Source organism: Primulina tabacum, chromosome 3 (genome assembly GCF_025594145.1).
Source record: "Primulina tabacum isolate GXHZ01 chromosome 3, ASM2559414v2, whole genome shotgun sequence".
NCBI classification, from domain to species: domain Eukaryota; kingdom Viridiplantae; phylum Streptophyta; class Magnoliopsida; order Lamiales; family Gesneriaceae; genus Primulina; species Primulina tabacum.
The window spans coordinates 27664750-27670278 of record NC_134552.1 but is presented as its reverse complement, the minus strand read 5'-3'; positions in this window follow the sequence as shown (position 1 = coordinate 27670278).

The window sequence follows — 5529 nt, the reverse complement described above, 5'->3', positions numbered from 1 at the left end:
TATTACGTATTACTTACTATAAAGATTATGGTGTGTTGAGTCTTTAGACTCACTAGGTGTGATGGATGCAGGTGAGGTTGAGGGAGGTCTTGACGGATGATTTGACTAGGCTGAAGGCGCACACAACCCGAGGACTAGCACTTCTACTTTTCCGCATTTACGATTGTGACTTATGATTTATGTTAAATATTTTAAGACTATTTATTTATGCTTTTGAGAGATTTTTGAGAGGTTTAGTATGGACTATATTTTTCAAATTTATTGCTTTTTAGGTTTGGTAAAATATGCGACGATTTCATTTTATGACTATTGTACTTGGTTTTAAAATGCTAGTTGGATGATGTTTTATTTTAAAGGGTAAAATATTTTATAAAAATATTTTCATGAGGTAAAGGTACATGGCCGAAAAATTGAGTGTTTTTATAAAAAAAAAAATTTCTGGAACTTTTAAAGCAATAGAAAGGGCAGACGTTTCAACAAGTAACCTAATAAACCCGTGAACGCGACTTTTGACAACAAAAGAAATTTTACGACTACTCATTCGACCAAGTGCCTAACGACACGAAACGAAACACCAACAATAATCCCAACATCATTCTCGATATACCTAAACACAGCAACGATCACCCGTCGATCCTCAACGAAGCCTGCAACAATAAAACTTCAAGAACACATCAATAACATAATTTTTCAGAAAACGCAGTTTGAGCAGTCTCACAAAAATAATCATATCTCACTCAATTTTTATCCAAATATTTCGAATTTTATATCAAATCGAAGGTATCAAAATGTTTAACGTTTCTTACGTTAAAAGGTTTCCCAAAATCTCGACCGAAAAATCGCAGTTTTTAAAAGACTAGTAAAAACGAGATTTGAGATCCCAAAAATGGTTTCAAAAGTGATCGAAACATGATCGCTCAAACTTCTATACAACGCACATGTATTTTCTCGCATAAAAACATTGCAACACATATATGACTAGATCGACGCATGAAAAACAGAATATACATGCCTTTTGATATTTAAAATTCACGATACAGCGATACCGAAGCGGAGACGGAGCGAGGCTTGATCCGGGACGAACGTGTCACTATTTTCTTGCAATAAAAATCACCGAAAAATTGCTGGAAATTCAAAAGGGAGGGACGGCTGCTCTAAGGTAAAGGAACCCTAGGTTTTTGCACTCCAAAATATAAAAGATCTGAAAATAAAATGTGTAGGTGTGTGTTGTATGTTTTGGTGTGTGTAAAAACATGTAAGTGTGTGTGAGTGTGTGCAACGTGTGTGTGTTTTAATTAGGAGTAATTAGTGCTAGTTTAACTAATTAAAATGATAATAATAGGTTAACTCACACTAATTTTAAACAAACTTCCCAATTAAAATAAATACACCATAATTTTATAAATTCTTCTTTTAACAAAATAAAATGCACAAGGCCAACTTTAAAAGTTTCAAAATTCTAAACTCACTAAATACATAATTTATGCTTTAAAATGCTGAAACTTATTAAATTAATTAATATGCCCCAACTTTAACTTAAAAATAAAATACCACATTATAAAATTACCAAAAATCGTCACCAGTCACTTTTCCTCGATTCGGCATCGAATAATCGCCTGAAACACAAAACTCAAGAAAACATTTTAACGTGCATCACATAAACATTAAAATAATGCAATTAAATAAATAATGCATCACTAAAATCATTTTAATTTGAATAAATGATTTAACAATTTAAATAAATGCATGAGTTTTACGTGTACTGATTTTGGGCTCTACACCAGAGGTTCTATTCTATTTTCAGTTGCAAACCAATCTTGTAAGCATGTTAGCAGCTAAGTGTTTCTTGCTTTAAATTAGTTTTTTCACCAATGATTCTTTCACATACTGAAAATAATCGGAAGAAACATTTGAACTTTGAACGGCTACGACATCTCTTACAATTACCGCTAACACTGAATAAAGTTGAGAATTTACTTTTCACAAATCAAGAATATCGAAAGTTTTGTAGTCTCAATATATGTGCATAGATAAATTAGGATCTCGTTGTAATTTGATGTTGTCACTAATTTTTCTTCGAACTTTTGTCGTTTCAAACTCTAAGTAACATACAAATCAAACAATTTTTTTAGAGAATGCATGATAGACTTTTTTATCGTCAACATTATTCAATATAAATTAAGCATAACATTAAAAACACATGTCTAACTCATTTTGATGTTGACTAGGATCAAGTAATGTTGCTAAGTCATGCATAATTGGAATATTCTCCCAATATTTAAAAAAAATCATATTTGAAACAAAATTATGTATAACAACATCAAAAGATATTCAATAAATTTATAAAAAATATTGAAAATCAATGGTAGAAACATGGTTGAAGTACAAGTAGGGTAGTTAATGCCATAAATTTTTTTGGTTGCTTCTTTAAAAAGTTTTAACAAGGAAACACAATTACTCAAAATATTCTAATAATCGTCAGTCGGCATGCAAGACTCTACCGTAATATTATTGTAATATGGAGTAACTAAATATTGAAAACGTAACAAATTATTAAGCAAGTGATATAAAAAATTACATCTAATTTCAATTGGCAAAAGAAATTTTTAAATTTAATCCTGTTTGATTCTACTAGTATTTTTCAATCACGTTCATGTCTTCTTTCAAGTAATAATTTCTCAAATACTTTGAATTTTCCAATTACATTACATATATTTATCACATGCACATTTAAAACACACGTTGATAATATGATATGCACGTCTAACATTAAGCAAATTACCACCTAAAATCGGTTTTTAATGAATATTTAAGGTACCCCAAGAGTATTGACACTCATATTATCTAATGTAATCTAAATTATTTTATTTTATATGCCTTAAATCTTAACAACATTTAAAACATATTTAACTATTGTGTATGCATTGCCTGACGATTCTAAATGATCTAGCACTAAAATTCTTTTTTGCACAGTCCAAGTTTCATCGATCCAGTGACATGTAGTAACAAGATAAGATTCATATGTCAAACTAGTCAAAATATTAGTTGTAAAATTAACTCTATAAGAAATATTTGAAAGATGCGATTTTAGCATTTCTTTATATTCCTTATACATATCAAAACAATATTTCTTAAGTATGTGTGTATAAATTGTAATGCCCAAAAAATTAGTTCACTTAAACCGCATGCATACAAATGAATTTAAATATATAATTTTTTTATTTAATTGATTTCAAATGCTTACTTGATGCATATCATATTATTAAAGATATCATTGCATGATTAAATGATAATATGACATGATTTCATGAAGTTGATGATTTTATCTGAATATTCGATAATAGGCTGGGGAAAAAAGATCAGGGAAGACGAAGATAAAATAAATATTTTTCATTCAATATTTTCAAGGCTTCTTAATATAAATAAAAATGATTAAATTTTTCTAAAAAAAAAAAGTATTAGAGTTCAAATTATTTTACGAGACGAGTTCAATTTTTATCCGGGAAGCTAGTTTTAGGCAAACAAGAGATCTTTATAACATCAAAGGCATTATTTTTTAAAACTAATTTTTATAAAATTTTATTTTTCAATTAAATAAGTGTTATTGAGCCCAATTTAACTAAATTGAATAGGCCAATTGCTCCTATACTTGAAAGCCTAAAACCCAAGCCCATTATCATGCAAAAATAAAATCTATAAAAATGAAAACCCAGCTTCTAAACATCATAATCAGCTGCCCCACACAAACAAGACACACACCAAAATTTCGAAAAATAAGAAGGAGAAGAAAGCTAGGGTTCTTCATCGCCGTTTGTCCTTCTTCTCACCCAACGCCGATGATCGCGTATTCAAGCGTTTTAAATGCAAAGACATGTTACTAAACCTTTTTGACGCATCATTCAAACCATAATATGATTGTTATTTTTTCATGAAAAGTACTTGTGTTCAATTACTTTTACGATAGAACAATTATATTCAATCTTTTGACGATTTTACGCTTGTTGGTTAAACATTATAATTTCTAACGGTAGGCTGCCAACTTGGGAAGATTTATGGGTAGAATATGGACAATTTAAGGTAGATTCGAGGGCTGGAATCGAAGATGGCAAGGGAAAAATCACCTAGGGTTTTCTAGTATAGCCGATTGGAAGATGTTCGACTAGGTGGCTTAGCACCATGCATGGCTCGGTCAAGGCTGGGCTAGGTGGTCGTTCTGGATGTGGTTAAAGGTTGGGAAGCATCCTAGAAGGGCTAGGACTTGAGATCAGCGGCTGGGGAAGAGTCCTTGTGAGTTAGGACTCCCTCCATGCACGCACACGGAGGCTGCGGCTAGGAGGCCTTGTGGCTCGGTAGAGGCTTGGCTAGGGTGGTCTATGCGGTGTCTCAGGGTGGTACAGAGAGGGTCAGGACAGTTCGGGCTCGAGGGTGGCTAGAGCAAAGGGCCCTAGTCGAGTAGGAAACTCATAGGCGCGTATGGAGGGATACGCGCGGCTCTTGTTCTCTTGCAGAGTTGCATCTTGATTTAGGGGCTCAAGGATGGTCTGGGTCGAGTCTTAGATTGGTCAAGTGATGTCTAGGAGGGCTGGTGTTTGGTGGTTAATAGCTAGGAGAGTCCTAGATCGGCTAGGACTCCAACCAATTTAAATAAAGGGGCCGCAGGTAGAGGTTGCGCACAAGGGGCTCTAGCTTGGCTTGAGGGCTGGTTCAATGGGTTAGGGCTGGTCAGCAGGGTCCATAAGGTGTCTGGTTAGGGTTTGGCTCGAGGTGGCTCGGGCATGGTTCAAGGAAATTGTGAGAGGGATCGAAGTATTATGCTAGGGTTCAAAAAATCAAATTAATGATTATGGGCTTGAACCGTGAGCCCGTTTACGGGACAAAGCCCAGAAGGAGCCCGATGATCATATTTCCATGGCGTTGCCTAGTGTCCGTCACCTTGCGCAATGGGGGCTAAGACTGATCAATCGACCCGAGGATAAAAGGCTAGTCACTTTCAAGGATCAAACTTCACCCAAAATGATAATTGATGAAAGTTTTACGATTTTATGATTTTACGATACATGATTTATTGATGTTTAAAATTATTTTAGATAAAAGTATGATTTCAATGTATGTGCATGTATATATATTACTTGTTACTCATGTTTAGGACGTTATGAGTCATTAGACTCATTAGGTTTGAATGCTTCAGGTGATAATGATATTGAGGGAGGCACTGATGCTTGACTGGATTGAGTACTGCAGTACACTCCCGATTGACATTTATTTTCGCACTAGATTGATAGGAAAAGTTTAAGAGATTTTTGTTAAGGATTTTATTAGAGATTTAATGCTTTATTTTGAAGTTAATTCTGATCATGTTAAAGGTAGAAGTCGAATTTTGGTAATTGACGATTTTAGGGATCTTGTGCACAGATTTAAATATGTTAAAATTATTTTTATTTATGGAAATGTTGAGTTATTTTAATTGTGGTTTTCGAATTATTGGGTATAAAAAAAACTTAGTATAATTTCAAAATAAAAAGCAAGGGT